Below are 18254 nucleotides of genomic sequence, written 5' to 3'. Positions count from 1 at the left end.
AGGCCTTTCGTGATGTTGCAGGGTTAGGGTGTGATGCTCCGGTGATGGTGATGACGACTACCGGCGGTGATGAACATGACCGGAGAAGACAATGGTGAGGTAGGGGTGACCGGAGGTGGTGGTTGTCGGAGTAGGACGGCAGTCGACAATGTCGTTTGTTGTCGGCGGTGATAGACGATGATGGTGGTGGTGTCCGACGGTAAGCAGCGATGGAGAAGATGGTTGTCGTCGGAAGTAGAACGCCGGTCGACGATGACGTTGGTGATTAAGGACGGTGATTGTGTGATCGGAGAACAAGCAACTCGAAACAGTTGTGAAGCGATGTGAACTCAGACTCGGAACCTCAAGAAACAATACTCGAAACCTTTTGAGCTGATTTTGACCGGGAACAGTGTTTTGAATAGGGTCAAACTATCCACACACCAATTTTGCCTATCTACACACCTAAAAGGTGATTTTTGTCTTTACATGTACACCCCGCAGTGTCGAACTGTGGCCAAAACGGGGCGTTTTGGTCTGATTAACCAGACAAAGACTGACGGGTGTCTGTCTGACGGGTCTGTTGTCCGGACCAAAACGCCGAGCTTTGGCCGCGTTTTAGTCCTGTCAACCAGACCGGGTATCAGTCTTTTGTCTGGTTGACAGGACCAAATCGCGGCCAAAGCTCAGCGTTTTGGTCCGGTCAACAGACCCGTCAGACACCCGTTAGTCTTTGTCTGGTTAATCGGACCAAAACGCCTCGTTTTGGCCACAGTTCGACACTGCAGGGTGTGCATGTAAAGACAAAAATCACCTTTTTAAGTGTGTAGATAATGAGATGAGTGTGTGGATAGGTACACTCTTTGAATATAACTCGAAACTGTCGACTCGAATGTGAACAGAGGTTGTGGACTCAGAATTCGTGCAACAATCTGTTTCAACTTTCCAAAAACAAACACGTGCAGTTTCACCTTTCCTAAAATTGAGGATTTTTTAAATCTTTTTAAAAGTTTTAAAGATATTGCAAAAGTTTAAGATTTAAAAAAAGAATTAATTTTATCTTTTCAAAACAATTTATCAAGCAGATCTATGGAGCAAAATATAGTGATTTTCCACAGAAAAACCAATGAACCTGATGAATATCGCGACGAACTTGACGAATTTCCGGAAAAACAAAAAGACCCAAAACACCTGAACAGAATCAAAACAAATCAAAACAGTTAAAACAACACCTTTTCTTCGAAAATCTTGAATCCGTATCAATCTCAAACCAAACAACTAAGAGCAAAAGCTTTGATACCAATTGTAGGTCCCTGTCCCGTGGATCGTGACAAGATTGATAATCAATCAAGGGTGCGGAATCCCCTTGATTGATCTTTGAACATAGAAACAAGAATATCAAGATGAAGAACACGAAACAATCACTTTCAATCCGGTCTTCTATTGATTATCCAACACGAAGTTTACAATCAATTCAAGATCCATAAGAAATCTCTCAGTCACTCTCTGTAGATTTCTCAAACTCTCTCAAACTATCTATCGACTGGCTCCTAACTGGCTAACCTAAACCCAAATGCATAATGCTGTTTATATATTACAACCATGTTTGCATGCTGGGCTTTGGTCTGGGCTAGGCCACTCTCCAAGCCCATTACACTAATTAACTTACTAACCAATAAGCTAAGCCCTTTACAAAATATCCAAAGACTAAATACTTAAACTATTAAGCTGTTGTCACAGAATGTGCACCAACATCTCCCTGAAGCAATCCTCTAGGCCCATGGAGAGGTAATTCACCCGGTCAATAAGAACCTCTTCCACCATGGTCATTTCCTCGAGAGACTCCCTTAAAGCACTCACGTATCTAACAAGAGTAACCTCAAGAGAGAGTCTCATCCCTCTTCTGTTAGTCCTTGAGCTGGTTCATGAAGTCCCGCTTTGTTGGCTTGACATTCTAGGAAAATGACCAACCATTAACAATTTATGGAGAATCAGACTATTCAGCACAGCCCCGTGCCTATGTGGCACGACCCCGTGCTGCATCACCAGTTCTGGATGCTTAGCTCAAGAAATTTTATTTTAAGTTAAATTTGTTTGATTTTTACTTTTCTGAACGTAAATAACTTAAAATATTGTTTTACTATAGTAGAATTGCAAAACTTTGAGCTAAGAATCAAGCTTTTGAACCTCCTATTGAAGCTTTTTAAGCTTGAAGCTTGAAGCTTCAAGCTTCAATGGAGTTCTTGGTGGAAGGAAGAAGAGGAAAGGACCAAAAGAAATAAAGACAAGAAGGTCAAATGAAACCTTTTCAAGAACATACCTTTTAGAGTATGTGTGAAAGATCTGGAGGATCTTGTCTTTTTGGAATGGTTCCAAACATTCTCCTCAAGGCTGACTTTATAGACAGTGACACTACGCTCATCCGAGACATGTTTTTGTTGTTTATCTGTTGGCATATGGTTCTATGATGTTGACTAGATGCATACACACGTTGATTTGGTTGATGATGATTGTCGCGTCATCGGAAACGCATTGGCATTGTTAATTTGCTCCTACTTTTTAAATTTTTGGATTTTTAAGGTTTTCCTTACTTGATACACTTATTGAGGGTTGGTTGATGATGTTGATTGTAAGGTTGCCTGAATGTTTTGTTTGCATGTCGTTGATTTCATTTTTGTATATTGGGGCACCTCTTTAACTTTAGGTGTCCTTTCGGTTTGTGATGCTATGTTGAGACCTAATCTGTTTGTTGCACTGGTCGATGCTGTTGAGGAAAGTCTCATATGATACGATGTTAATGATCAACTAGCTTGTGCTTAATGTCAATTCTTTGTTGTCTTCGGTTGTTCAAAAATGTTGAGTGATGCCTCATTGGAACCGCTGAAGATGCTTTTCCCGAAATATCATTTCTTACAGGATGATAATGGCGATGTTGCTCCTTTTCGGCTATTGTGTTTACCGAAGCTATGTATGCTATGATGGTTCGTTTATGTAAGGTATTACAAAAATGATTATGTGTTGGATGTCTTTGGACTGTTGTGTTTACCTGAGCATTGTACAATGTCGTGATGGTTCATTGTTGCTGGTATGATGGTATCTTGATGGCTTTTGTTGTAGATGTACACAATAGTTTGCGGTTTGTGGGTGTTTGTTAAGGAGCATTGGCTACAATAAGTGACTTTGTTTCTTTCGGCTATGAGGACATTTTTGCTTGGTGTGGCAAGTAAGGTGGCTTCAAAGAAGCCAGCCACCGGTTCTAGCCGGTATCCCGAGCCTTTAAATTAACATTTACAAATTTCTTTGCATTACTATGTTGTGGATGTGGATTTTGTTTGCTGTGTTGTTTCGTGTTATATCATTGGCTTTGTTGTTTTATTTGGCTTTTGGGTGTTGTTCCTTTGGTTTACTTTGTTGTATGTTGTTGGGCTTTAAATCCATTAGGCATTCATCACCTGATTTGCGTTATGTTGTATTATTTTTTTTGTCATACTTTCGGTTATTACGCACTTGATTGTGTGTGGTGATTGATGTTTTTTTCCGTTTGGTTATGGTGTTTAAGCTTTGGTTTTGGGGTTTTGTGAACTTATTACGTGACAATTTTTTTCGTTTAAACGATGGCCATTTACGTATTATTCTTGGCGTGGCATCCACATGGCTTTACGTAGGCTATCAACGTCACACCTCAACCAATGGCGGAAACATCGGGATGAGACGAAGTGTGAAGATTGCTAGAGACATCATAACGCTATTTGTGACAATATTTAGAAAAATCCCAATTTCGTTTCATAACTTCAAATAGTCAACAATACAAGAAATTCAAATACAACAAGTTTAACAAAAATAACATGATAACATAACAAAATTGATACAACATATTAAACCCTAACGTCTATATGTGTATCTAGGCATCAACGCTACTTCTTTTCTTAGCATCTTCCTCATCAACCTGTAACATGTTTAAAATAATTCAATGCAAATGCAAAGGCGAGTATACAAGTTTGATACGTACATAGCAAAAGATAAGTCTTGAACAATTCCTCATAGCAAGCATGTGATTCAAGATAAACATTTAAACATGGCATGTGTCTAACATATCAAACCAAGGAAACGCAATATGCTCATGACATTACCGATGATAAAGGGCGGGTCGTTAATCCTATAGCGCTACATATGTCAAGGTTTGGCTCGTACGAAGTTAATGATAAATTCAACACATAAGTTTCACCCAAGTTTAAAGTATCAAGCCATCACGTATACAAGCATGTTATAGGAATGTTCATGTGTTTAAGCAAAATGTTCATGTGTAAGTTTTTGATAAGTAAACATGTTACACCCCAAAAGTGGTAAAAGTAAAAAGGGGGAAATACGAATATACTCACGGTTTACAAGTTGTGACTTGAGAATCCGAGAGCAAGTTGGTGGTTGAATTAGCTAGTTGGAGCACCTTGTTTCTCTACACAAGGAAACAAAGCGTATGAGCTTGGGGAATTCGGAAGATTCAGAATTTAAGTGACATGAAAACGTTATAAAATATTATATCAAAATACTCATCTTCCCATAATACACTTGCATGGCACTTGGTAACCACGAGGGTTATAATGATTTCATGAGTTGAACACTCATAAGAATCATAGCAAGGTTTAGGTCCTTAGATGATTATCCTACTACTTTGACAAATGAATATGATTTCAACATCAAAGGTTCGAGTGTACATAGATAGTATTTAGATTGTATAATATACACATATTATTAAGTCCAAATGTTCAAGTATTCAAGTAAGAGGTAGAAGATTACATCTTCATTTAGGTACCTCAAGTTGAGTCGTATGTGTCATGGATGGGGTAGGAAGACAAGACTCCATTTAGGTACCCCTTTGATGTTCACCACTACACTTGATGTAAAAACAACCAAGGAGGGTCATGAACTAAGGTCATTACAAGTATGTAAAGTAAACTAACTAGTAGAAATCATCAAATCACGTGAGGATTGTAGGTTTGGGACAACCCAAGTTGTTCCATAATCACTCATGTATCAAAGGCTATGTTTGACATGATTTGTGGGTTGAAACCCTAAACAAAACACCAAGTTTATGAGGTTTAATCCTCTGATTTTAAATGTCTCAACCTTGTTTTTAAGCTTAACCAACCATGGGATAAGTTGTAAGCATTAGGACATAGGTATGAGATGTGTTGAACACAAGTTACATAGGTTTAAACAAGTTTTTGATGAACATAAAAACAAACAGAAAGTTTATGGACAATTTCGGGGCATTTTCAGGTCTGATTTCTCCAAGGAGAAGTCTAGGAATCGAACCCCATGATTATCTAAGTAAGTAGGAAAAAGAATCAAGTGATTTCGTTAAGAAATGAGGGAGTTATGCTCATTTTCGTGAAGGGGTGTCAATCTGCTCGAACCTTTGCTTTCAGCTACGGTTTGGAGGATGTTTTGAGAGTTTTAAGTGTTGCAAAAGTGGTAGAGAGGCTGGTTATAAGTGGTATTTATAAGGGGAAGGATTAGGGTTTCAATGGGTTGGGCTTTGGAAGTGTTTAGAAGGGGTTACACCTTGAAACTAGACCACAAAACCCAACTATATGGGGCTGAATTTTGCTTAATTGGGGCTGCCATATTTCTTTATTTTTTTTATTTTTAAAACATTATAATGAGTAATTTTGTTAATTAAGTTGTGTAATAATATGCAACAATGTTTCCCCTAACTTGTAACAAGGTGAAATATGAAATAAAACATGATTTAACTAGGTAAAAAGTGTAATATACAAGTATGTAACATGTTTGTAAGTGACAAGTATATGTCACATTTTAGATGATTAACCGTTGTATAAATAAGTATATTATTAGGGGTTTTTAGGTATCAACAATTTAAGGACAAGCATGGACATGCACCGTGAATAAGTATCGTATAAGTATGAATTACAAATAAGGATTCGATGTACAATGAATTCCAACGTATGAACATGTATGAATATCTAGATGGTGAATTTAAAGAAATACGAATTTTATTTATGATCCAAGTCTCGGATTTTACAACGAAAAGACGACTACAATAATACAAGATTTCCAAAAATAGCATTACAAGGTGAGCTTTCTAATTATGGAAAGTATGAAAAAGCAGGGCGTTACAGTCTCCTCTCCTTTAGGAAATTTCGTCCCGAAATTTTTTTAAGAGGTAGATTTAAAGAGTTTTGGTAACAGTTCGAGACTTGAGATTTTGAAACGTTTTGAAAAGTACGAGATTTTGGGAAGATAAAGATAAGTTTGTAAAATGATTTGTCGAGCCGAAATGGGTTTGAGGCATAAGCAGGGGTAAACAGGTATAGGTAAAACGATTTGAAATGGCTAAAAATTAGAAAGTTCTAAGGGTAATAAGATAAGTTAGGATTTGAATGCTTAAACGAGCTTGATTGTGAACGAGGTTCGTATGAAAGGAAGGAAATAGGAGCATGGGGCTAACAATTGACACTAAATGAACGCAAGTATACGAATGATATGGGCATTAGATAGATGAAAGTAGCATGTTAAGGATGAAGTCTCGTCATGGATAATCGGGCATAATGTGTTTGTGAGTTGCTTAAAGCTTGTATTAGGTCCAAGAGGTCTGTGAAACACTGAATTTCCCATGGCACGTTTTACGAAATTTTGGTAACATGGTGAAAACACTTATATATAGGAAGTACCAGCGGCGTATCCACCAATAATTTGACCATGTTACGTCCGTTTCGTCTTCGGTGTCATGTTACGTTCCGTGTATTACCATACGCAGTAGCACATGCTATGGTTCTCATACGCCTATCACTATAATCCCGTGTGCACCCGTGATTATTTTGATCGTCGCATGATCCACATAGCTTGTACTAGTTGTGTATGAATCGGGGTATACATAAAAGTTTAGAATGTGTAAGTACAAGAATATAGTATATAAGCAAGTCTATGCTTAAGTATGTGTGGGACCCACGCAAGCGAATCCCTCAGGTTACGCTCGCGTATAGGTACGAATGTATGAATCATGAGTAAGGATGAAAGTATGAGCATAAGTTTAAGTATGAATACCCATGTATGTATGAGCATAAACATAAAACGTGTAAGTAGTATGTGTATAAGTATAAGCAGAAAGCGTATGAATATAAGTGTAACGAAGTTGTACAAGTGTAAATGAAAACATAAAGCGTATGAATATGAATATGAATACGAATGTAGTATAGACATGAATGTAAGGACAACGTAAGTGTATAATTGTGAGTGTATTTATTAACGTAAAACGTACGAATTTTGAATCGTGAGTATAATATAAATGTGTAAGTGTGAACATAAGTGAAGGCGTAAAATGTATAAGAATGGATGTAGAAAATAATGATTTTGGTTTATAGTATAAATCGAAATACACGAGTTTATGTGCGTAAAAGATCAAAAGTTTTGAGTATGAAAGAAAAAGTGAACGAGTGACACGCGTGAGATTGTTGTGAGATATTGACTAAAACGTATAAAATGGTATGCATATGTAGTTGTTTGCGTAAAACGTGAAGTTAAATAGATTGAGTTGTCATGAAATGCAGAATCTAGTTTGTGAATGTAAGGGAATATAAAACAGCTATTGGTTACGTGAAACGTGCTTTGTAAAAAGAATGGAAATGCTACTACGGTTTTAAAAGAGATTACATAACTTGAAAATTTGTCGGTCCTTATGAAGTTTCCTTGCCCACGTGTTTTGAAGTTAATTGACGTATCGAGTGAGGTTTTGAAAAGTTCTAGAGATTAATAAGTTTGCGCAGTTTTAAGTAACTTTGTATTAGAAAGTTTCGAAGTTTACGGATTTTCGTGAAAAGTTGATCCTTTAGAAAAAGGAATTTGGTATATGGACTTAGTGTTTGCTGAAAAAACGTCTTTTAATAAAATGTTTTATTGCTTTTGAAAGAAGTTTTAGTAGATGTCGAATAATATTTGTAATATTTTATAAGTGTTTCAATAGTTATGTTGAATACAAAATTTTGTGAGCAATGGTTTTGTTGGACCGATTAAGTTGATGAGTAGCATTTCGTGAAATTTTGAATGTTGGGGAATAAGTGTTTATGGTAAAAGCTAAGAATTTTGTGTGTGCGAGTGATGTGAAAATAAATTATAGAATAAGAGGTACGTTTAAATAAATGAAGCATTTTGAAATAAATGATAAATGATTTAGGTATAAACATGATTGTGTTTACATAATATAGCCTATTAGAAGAAAGCATTGGTAACGATCACCTAGGTAAGGGAATCACCCCTAACTCGTTGGTGAGGTCGTTGTAAGGTGAGAAATAAAGCGGAGTTAATCGTCAAGGTAAGGAAATCACTCCTATCTCGATGATATGTCTCCACTCGTTACAAAAGTGTAAATAAAATTACGTGAAAATATGCATGCAGATAATGTATAATCGTATGAAAAGTAACAGCATGATGCATGCGCAAAAGTGAAATCTCAAAATGGTTCAAAATTGGCAAAAGATCGAAAATAATAAAGCGTGAGTTTGATAAAAGGAAGCTCGGATGGTTCCAAAACGGAACGTTGACTAACCAAAGTGGTCGAAAAATCTTTCGAGTTTGGGGAGCATGCTTTGGCCTAATAGGTGGAATACTCTCGCCGACAAGTCGGTTAACGGTATTTACCCTTCCGGTTACTACATGTCCCAAATCAATCGAAATTTCGAGACTTGGCGGGATTTATGAAAAACAAAATATCAAGGAGTGGAACTAGTCGACAAGGTGCGGGTTTCACCCCTAACTTGACAATTTCGTATCCTAAGTGTGGTTGGTACTCGTCGGGTCAAAATTTAATTTCGACATGTTGACGAGGGTCCACTAGAATTTGAAATTTGAGATTTACCATTAAGATGTGGATTTCACTCCTAGCTTAATGGTGATATCTCGTGTAAAAAGAAGAATAGGTAGATTGTGAGTCGTTCACCAAATTGTGGGTTTCACGCCTATTTTGGTGAATTCGTCTCGAGTGTTTACGGATTTAGAATAGTCGAGTAAAATGCATGAGGGAAAGAGTATGTTAAAGGAATAAACAACAAATATAAACGCACAATGAAGCATATTAAGAATAGCACATAATGAGTGGGATAATAAAACATGTATTAGCACATAATAAAGCAAGTATAGCATGTCAAGTGTTAACACATAAGCGCCATATATGCTTAAAAGATCAAAAGAGAATGAATAAGAGCAAATAAGGTAGCATGCAAGTAGTTTCAAGTAAAACATAAGAATAAGGCTCTAAAACTATAGACTAGGCTAAAGCATTCCTACTTTTCCTAATTCCCTATAGTTATGGCTCTGATACCAATCTGTCACACCCCAACCAATGGCGGAAACATCGGGATGAGACGAAGTGTGAAGATTGCTAGAGACATCATAACGCTATTTGTGACAATATTTAGAAAAATCCCAATTTCATTTCATAACTTCAAATAGTCAACAATACAAGAAATTCAAATACAACAAGTTTAACAAAAATAACATGATAACATAACAAAATTGATACAACATATTAAACCCTAACGTCTATATGTGTATCTAGGCATCAACGCTACTTCTTTTCTTAGCATCTTCCTCATCAACCTGTAACATGTTTAAAATAATTCAATGCAAATGCAAAGGCGAGTATACAAGTTTGATACGTACATAGCAAAAGATAAGTCTTGAACAATTCCTCATAGCAAGCATGTGATTCAAGATAAACATTTAAACATGGCATGTGTCTAACATATCAAACCAAGGAAACGCAATATGCTCATGACATTACCGATGATAAAGGGCGGGTCGTTAATCCTATAGCGCTACATATGTCACGGTTTGGCTCGTACGAAGTTAATGATAAATTCAACACATAAGTTTCACCCAAGTTTAAAGTATCAAGCCATCACGTATACAAGCATGTTATAGGAATGTTCATGTGTTTAAGCAAAATGTTCATGTGTAAGTTTTTGATAAGTAAACATGTTACACCCTAAAAGTGGTAAAAGTAAAAAGGGGGAAATACGAGTATACTCACGGTTTACAAGTTGTGACTTGAGAATTCGAGAGCAAGTTGGTGGTTGAATTAGCTAGTTGGAGCACCTTGTTTCTCTACACAAGGAAACAAAGCGTATGAGCTTGGGGAATTCGGAAGATTCGGAATTTAAGTGACATGAAAACGTTATAAAATATTATATCAAAATACTCATCTTCCCATAATACACTTGCATGGCACTTGGTAATCACGAGGGTTATAATGATTTCATGAGTTGAACACTCATAAGAATCATAGCAAGGTTTAGGTCCTTAGATGATTATCCTACTACTTTGACAAATGAATATGATTTCAACATCAAAGGTTCGAGTGTACATAGATAGTATTTAGGTTGTATAATATACACATATTATTAAGTCCAAATGTTCAAGTATTCAAGTAAGAGGTAGAAGATTACATCTTCATTTAGGTACCTCAAGTTGAGTCGTATGTGTCATGGATGGGGTAGGAAGACAAGACTTCCATTTAGGTACCCCTTTGATGTTCACCACTATACTTGATGTAAAAACAACCAAGGAGGGTCATGAACTAAGGTCATTACAAGTATGTAAAGTAAACTAACTAGTAGAAATCATCAAATCACGTGAGGATTGTAGGTTTGGGACAACCCAAGTTGTTCCAAAATCACTCATGTATCAAAGGCTATGTTTGACATGATTTGTGGGTTGAAACCCTAAACAAAACACCAAGTTTATGAGGTTTAATCCTCTGATTTTAAATGTCTCAACCTTGTTTTTAAGCTTAACCAACCATGGGATAAGTTGTAAGCATTAGGACATAGGTATGAGATGTGTTGAACACAAGTTACATAGGTTTAAACAAGTTTTTTGTGACAACTCGTACTTTAGACTTATCTTGTAACGTTACATGCTTATGTGTGCTACATTATTTGGTTTAATGTTATGGGAGTGTATTTATTATGTTAAGATTATGTGATTTATTGAATGATATTATGTGTAACGTGTATTGCATGCTTGTATGTATGTATCCAAACGCACAACACCACTCGAACGCACAAGGCCATTGGGCCGTATTGCTTGTACTCGGAACACATAGGCAACCCAATAAGGGATTCGGCCCACTCCTTTTGCACGTATAACACATGGGGATAGGGTATACCCCTCATATTTTGGCAAAACACTGTCACACAAGAAACCCTACTCTCTTTCTCTCCTCTCAAACCCGACGACAGCCACAACTCTCTCTCCCTCTCGAAGCTCTTGACTTGGCCGATTTCCTTTTCTCCTCTCAATCCGGTTAGTGATTAATGTTATTGATTGTATGTTGATGTTATTAGAGATTTTTGCTTGATAACCGAGGATTCTTGTTAACATGGTTGCTTTTGATAATAGTTAATAGTGTGTTGTTAATCGGCTCAAATGTATGGTTAATGTTCACAAAAATCGGATTGTACGATATAAATCAAATGGTAATTGATGATGCTTGAAAAATCAGTCGATGTGCTATAGGTTTCGGGTTGAATGTGATGATGCATGCTCCTGTAAATCGTTATGTTATTGTTCATATGTTTAGGTTAGGGTTCATAGGAATTCGTGACAGATTTGCTTGTTTGATCGAAATCTATCATGTTTTGAAACTGATAACTTGTTAATTGATAAATGGTAAGTATGGAAACCTTGTAATTGATTGGCAAGATTTATGTTGTAACCGATTTAGCTTGATTTCCGGGATAATAAAATCAGTCGCACAAGACCTCCTGTCGCACAAGAGGTCCAATCACACAAATCTGATCCGAGCGCACAAGAGGCCAAACGCACAAGGCTTCATATCGCACAAAGTGCCCGGATCGCACAAGAGCTGCTCACTCGCACAAGGTTACTGGACCGCACCGGTTGTTGTAAAGTAGTTGGGCCGCTCAGCCCAAATTAAACCGCACAAGCCTATATCCAGTCGCACAACCCAAGCAGATCGCACAAGTCTGCTTGGATCGCACAATGTCACTTATATGTTACTAATTGGGCCGAGTACATTGGGCTTATATCTTTAGTCGCACAAGACTTTATGTTGGGCCGGGTATACTTATGGGGCCGAATAGACTATTTAATTACTAATGTTATTTGGGCCGGGTTAGTGACCAATCGCACAACCCATTGTGGATCGCACAAGCCTTGCAGATCGCACAAGGGGTTGGGCCGATTGTTAATGAGCCCAATTGTTTAGTCGCACATGTTTGAATATGTTAAACACCTGATTAACTAGAAAATGCTGCCATGATCTATACGTGTTACTTGAGTGAAACCTACGTGCATTACTTGAAGTCAAAACCTGACTTGTGTGGTAACCCTGTTAGGACGTGTTGACCAACCTTAGTTCAAGAACTCTTTTCTTTGTGTATCTGCCGAGCAACCCAAGGTGAGTTCACACAGCCAAGGCATGGGATTCCCAGGGTGGGAATGGGATTGGATGATTATTACGTGCGTACCTAGTTAATGGAACCTAATGATATAGTCCTCAGGGTGAGGATGGTAAATGATAAGATACGGCTAGACTAGTATACCTACTTGAACTGATCTTCGCACACACGCCAAGGGTTGGCTGCGATAATTATGACTGATCTTCGCACACATGCTTCGGGGAGGCTGCGAACTATAGAAATTAAATCTTCGCAAGGAATGCCAGGGTGGCCGCGATACCAATATACATAGTCTAGGATATTTGGGAGTATTAACCCAAATCTTCGCATACATGCCGAAAGGGCCCGCGATGGAAAACCAATACTATACATGAACAATGAACGAACATAATACGACTCATATAATTACTATTACTGAACTTACTTTCTGTGAACTCGCTCAACTAGTTGTTGACTCTCTGTTGCATGCCTTGTAGGACCTTAGGTACATTATGGAGCTTGCACAGGGAGGAGCAGGTCGTTGTGGGCAAAGGATCGTGAATGCTATTTGAACTTATAACTTATTTTGGGTTTTCATTATTATGCTTCCGCTACTTAAACAAAGTTTGGTTTTGAACATCAATCATGCCGTGATGATTTACTTTATCTACTTTTATTATTAAATGCTATGTTTGATATGATTGATGGCTTGATCCTGGTCATGTCACGCCTCCAAGCGGTGGTACTATGCGTGTGGATTTTGGGGGTGTGACAGATTGGTATCAGAGCCATTGGTTATAGAGAACTTGGTTTTAATATAGGGAAAACGTTTTTATTAAAACCAGACTATAACCAGAACAGTGCTCTCAACGATCCACAACGACGCTTCGCTCCACGTGCAAGACTCGACATCCTAGGTAATAAGGTTTATGTTTATTGCCCGCATGCTAGAAACGTATAGAACTTTGCTCGTAGTACACTTAGATACACATAACTTTATTACATGAGAATACCTACGTGCTTACACTTTTCTTTCATCGCCCTACTCGCGAACCACTCTCACTTACGTTACTTTTACTATGAAGATCATGTCTGGACGAATTAACATGACACAAGCCCAGCTAGAGGCTCTCGTTCAAGCTCAAGTTGCTGCGGCACTTGCAGCTGCTCAAGCAGGTAGTATATCCTGTAGTCATGACTTACACTAGGATCTTTAGATCCTACACTCCTAAACTAGCCCTTGTATTTAAACTTTGCCCTATTCGTACACAATAGGTCAACCAGCGCAGCAGCAAGTTTGCACCTTTAAGAACTTCATGGACTGTCGTTCAAGTACTTTCAGCGGCACAGAGGGGGCAGTGGGACTCCTCCACTGGTTTGAGAAGCTGGAGTCAGTGTTCGAGATGTGTGAATGCCCTGAGGCTCGCAGGGTGAAATACGCCACTGGCACGCTAGAAGGAATAGCACTAACTTGGTGGAACGCCCAAGTTCAGATCTTAGGGTTGGCAGCTGCTAACGCCACACCCTGGAACGAATTCAAGGAACTTATCAAGCGTGAGTACTGCACAAGGGATGATATCCACAAGTTGGAGAATGAGTTTTATCACTTGAAGATGACGGGGTCAGAGATAGAAGCTTACATGAAGCGATCGAACGAACTGGCTATTTTGTGTCCTACCATGGTAGACCCTCCCATCAAACGCATCGAGTTGTACCTCAAGGGTCTAGCCTCAGAAATTCAGAGCCATGTTACATCGGCTAACCTCGACAATATCCAAGACATCCAGCGTCTTGCTCATCGCCTCACGGATCAGGCGGTGGAATAGAACAAGTTGCCCAAACGCATCAGTGCTACCACTTCAGCCGCTACTCCCACTACACCCAGTGACAACAAAAGAAAGTGGGATGGGGATTCCAGCAGGGGATCAGTTTCCGTTCAGTCTCAAGCACAGCAGCGCAGGACGAATGACTACCAGAATTCGAGTCAGCAATCATCTGGCAGTCAGGGGCAGGGTGGATACCGGGGAGTTCACCCACTATGTAACAAGTGTAACAGGCACCACAGTGGAAGGTGTCGCAAAGAACGTTGTCAGAGATGTCTCAAGCTAGGGCACGAAGCCAAGGATTGCAGGAGCTCACGACCTGCGAACCAGAATCAGCAACTTCCACCATCAGTTCCTCAGAACCCACAGCAGCAGCAGCCACAGCATGGAAACCGGGGATGTTTCCAGTGTGGGGCAGAAGGTCATTACAAACACGATTGTCCTCAGTTGAACCAGAATCAGAATCGCAACAACAACAATAACCAGGGCAACGGGCACAACAACGGTGGGAACAACAACAATAATGGCAACGAAGCTAGGGGACGCGCTTTTGTGCTAGGTCGAGGTGACAGTGAACGATCCCAACGTAGTTATGGGTAAGTTTCTCCTCGACAATATTTATGTTACTGTTTTATTTGATTCGGGCGCGGATACAAGCTATATTTCTGTGAAAGCTAGTAAATTGTTAAAACGTACATCAACACCTCTAAACACCAAACACGTCGTAGAACTAGCTAATGGTAAGAGTTTAGAAGCCACGCAGATAGTCAGGGGTTGTGGTATCGTCTTAGCCGGTCAAACCTTCTCCATCGATCTTATTCCCATAGTCTTGGGAAGTTTTGATATCGTTATCGGGATGGATTGGTTGTCCCAACATCAGGCAGAGATCTTATGCAGTGAGAAGATCATTCGTATTCCACGTTCTGGTCAAGAACCTCTCGAAGTTCAAGGTGACAAGAGTGGTGCTGTGGGTGACATTTAATCCTCTGATTTTAAATGTCTCAACCTTGTTTTTAAGCTTAACCAACCATGGGATAAGTTGTAAGCATTAGGACATAGGTATGAGATGTGTTGAACACAAGTTACATAAGTTTAAACAAGTTTTTGATGAACATAAAAACAAACAGAAAGTTTATGGACAATTTCGGGGCATTTTCAGGTCTGATTTCTCCAAGGAGAAGTCTAGGAATCGAACCCCATGATTATCCAAGTAAGTAGGAAAAAGAATCAAGTGATTTCGTTAAGAAATGAGTGAGTTATGCTCATTTTCGTGAAGGGGTGTCAATCTGCTCTAACCTTTGCTTTCAGCTACGGTTTGGAGGATGTTTTGAGAGTTTTTAGTGTTGCAAAAGTGGTAGAGAGGCTGGTTATAAGTGGTATTTATAGGGGGAAGGATTAGGGTTTCAATGGGTTGGGCTTTGGAAGTGTTTAGAAGGGGTTACACCTTGAAACTAGCCCACAAAACCCAACTATATGGGGCTGAATTTTGCTGAATTGGGGCTGCCATATTTCTTTACTTTTTTTTTTATTTTTAAAACATTATAATGAGTAATTTTGTTAATTAAGTTGTGTAATAATATGCAACAATGTTTCCCCTAACTTGTAACAAGGTGAAATATGAAATAAAACATGATTTAACTAGGTAAAAAGTGTAATATACAAGTATGTAACATGTTTGTAAGTGACAAGTATATGTCACATTTTAGATGATTAACCGTTGTATAAATAAGTATATTATTAGGGGTTTTTAGGTATCAACAATTTAAGGACAAGCATGGACATGCACCGTGAATAAGTATCGTATAAGTATGAATTACAAATAAGGATTCGATGTACAATGAATTCCAACGTATGAACATGTATGAATATGTAGATGGTGAATTTAAAGAAATACGAATTTTATTTATGATCCAAGTCTCGGATTTTACAACGAAAAGACGACTACAATAATACAAGATTTCCAAAAATAGCATTACAAGGCGAGCTTTCTAATTATGGAAAGTATGAAAAAGCAGGGCGTTACAATCAATTACAACCATGAGTCTGAGCTTCTTATTATTTAGAGTAAACTGCCATTTTGGTCCCTGAGGTTTGATCACTTTTGCCACTTTAGTCCAAAACTCAAAGCTTTTGTATCTGGGTCCCTGTGGTTTCAGTTTTATTGCCATTTTCGTCCAAAAGTGAAATCATGTCATATTTGTCTTATAAAATCCTGCTATTTTGTCCTTTTCCTCAGGGGCAAAATGGTCATTTTAATTTTTATAAAAAAGTTAAAGAATATATTTAATTAAGTGGGCCACACTATTTTATTAAACAATAATTAAAAATAATAAATAAAAAACTAAAAAAGTACTGATGGGTCACACTTCATCTAATTTAATTCCCACCCCTCCCCCACCCCCACCCCACTCACCTTACCTTTTCTTCTCCAGCAGTCCGGCATCGGTTTATGTTCCCGTCGGGAAACCCACCTCGAACCCCACACTTACTCCTTCCATGATCTCCTTCCATCCTTCATCTACCGCCTTTGCATTACCACCACTGGAGAAATTTCTCTGACACCAGACGCGAATCCTTGTAAATGTTCTCTGACACCCTCCAAAATCAGACTCAAAATCTCAGGGATGACTTTCTGTTTAGTCATGATTTGGGTGATTAAGCTGAATTGCAGATAAGGTTTTTGTTAAAATTCCTCAAAGAAATTTTATTTAGAGTTTTGACTAAATTCGTTTACAAATCCCTACGCACAGACTCAATATCTCATTTTTCACATCCCTAGTTAAGTAAAATAGTGTTAAGTAAAATAGCCCAGATTGATAAGTCTCTATGTTAGATTTATCAATTTAATTCAAGGATTTGGTGGTTTGGTTGATTTAAGCTGAGTTGAAGGTAAGTTTTTTTCCTTAAAGATAAAATTTTGGGTTTTGAATAAACTAATCGCCAAAAATGAGTTTGGGGAGGCGGAGAATGATGTTGGAGGGTGATGGACTGATGGTAAAGAGTGATGGGGTGATGATCGTAAAGGTGCTGTTTTTTAACAAAAGTTTGCCGTCATACGCTGTGTGGTAGAGGTCGGTTACCGGATGACGTCACGGGTTACCGAAAATTAAAGGTGGAAGACTGGTGGGGTTGCCGGAACGAGGGAGACAGGATTGGTTGTTGGGTTGTTTTATTGTTTAATAAAATAGTGGGACCCACTTAATTAAATATATTCTTTAACTTTTTTTATAAAAATTAAAATGATCATTTTGCCCCTGAGAACAAAGGACAAAATAGCAAGATTTTATTAGACAAATATGATGTGATTTCACTTTTGGATCAAAATGACAATAAAACTGAAACCACAGGGACACAGATGCAAAAGGTTTAAGTTTTGGACTAAAATAGCAAAAGTGACTAAACCTTAAAGACCAAAATGGCAGTTTACTCTATTATTTATAATGAATTTGATTTTTATCTTACAATTTGCTTAATAAAATTATTAAGAATTATTTACTCTACGTTCGTTAGTTACAGAATGTCGTCTTCAACCGAAGACATTAACATATATCAACAACTTTTCACTCGAAAAGTTGTTGGAGGATATTGTTGACTAAGACCGTCATCTCACTGAAAAGCTAAACAAACTAATAGAGAGGGTTGCGAGCATACATAAAACTCAAACCAAACTACAAGTCTCAATTGACACGCTTGATGCGTGTTATGAAGGCAAAAATGATGCTAAAGGCTATATTTGACATAAGTTTGTAGTTGTTCACAAAATTGATTGCAAATTTTGTAGTTGGTATACAATCAATGTTATTATTATGAAGTTTCGTAGATTAGGTTTTAAAATGTTTTGTTGTAAATTTACCTTTATATTAATGTATAATTAACTACCGTTTAATTATGGCACTTGACAAACACGTGACATACCTGTGGGTAAAATAATAGTATTATAAATCACAAACTTTAAACAACATATGCAAATCCACACATTATGTCTTGTAACATGTTACATTAGTTATCTTATTCTAATTATAGAATTTCATTGGTG

The 18254-nt window shown here is 37.9% G+C and overlaps 1 long non-coding RNA gene across 1 annotated transcript; it reads right to left on the bottom strand.

Annotated features, from left to right (window-relative positions):
* Positions 1-3885: 3885 nt before the first annotated feature.
* On the bottom strand, positions 3886-5434 carry LOC110928135. Its single transcript, XR_002586164.1, has 3 exons — positions 5394-5434; positions 4359-4432; positions 3886-3925 (listed from the first exon to the last, which is right to left on the bottom strand). It is a non-coding gene; the product is annotated as an uncharacterized LOC110928135 (long non-coding RNA).
* Positions 5435-18254: the final 12820 nt, after the last annotated feature.

The sequence above is a fragment of the Helianthus annuus genome, chromosome 11 (assembly GCF_002127325.2).
Source record: "Helianthus annuus cultivar XRQ/B chromosome 11, HanXRQr2.0-SUNRISE, whole genome shotgun sequence".
In the NCBI taxonomy this organism is placed as follows: domain Eukaryota; kingdom Viridiplantae; phylum Streptophyta; class Magnoliopsida; order Asterales; family Asteraceae; genus Helianthus; species Helianthus annuus.
The sequence above is the reverse complement of the archived record's forward strand: the minus strand, read 5'-3'. Positions and strand labels throughout refer to the sequence as shown.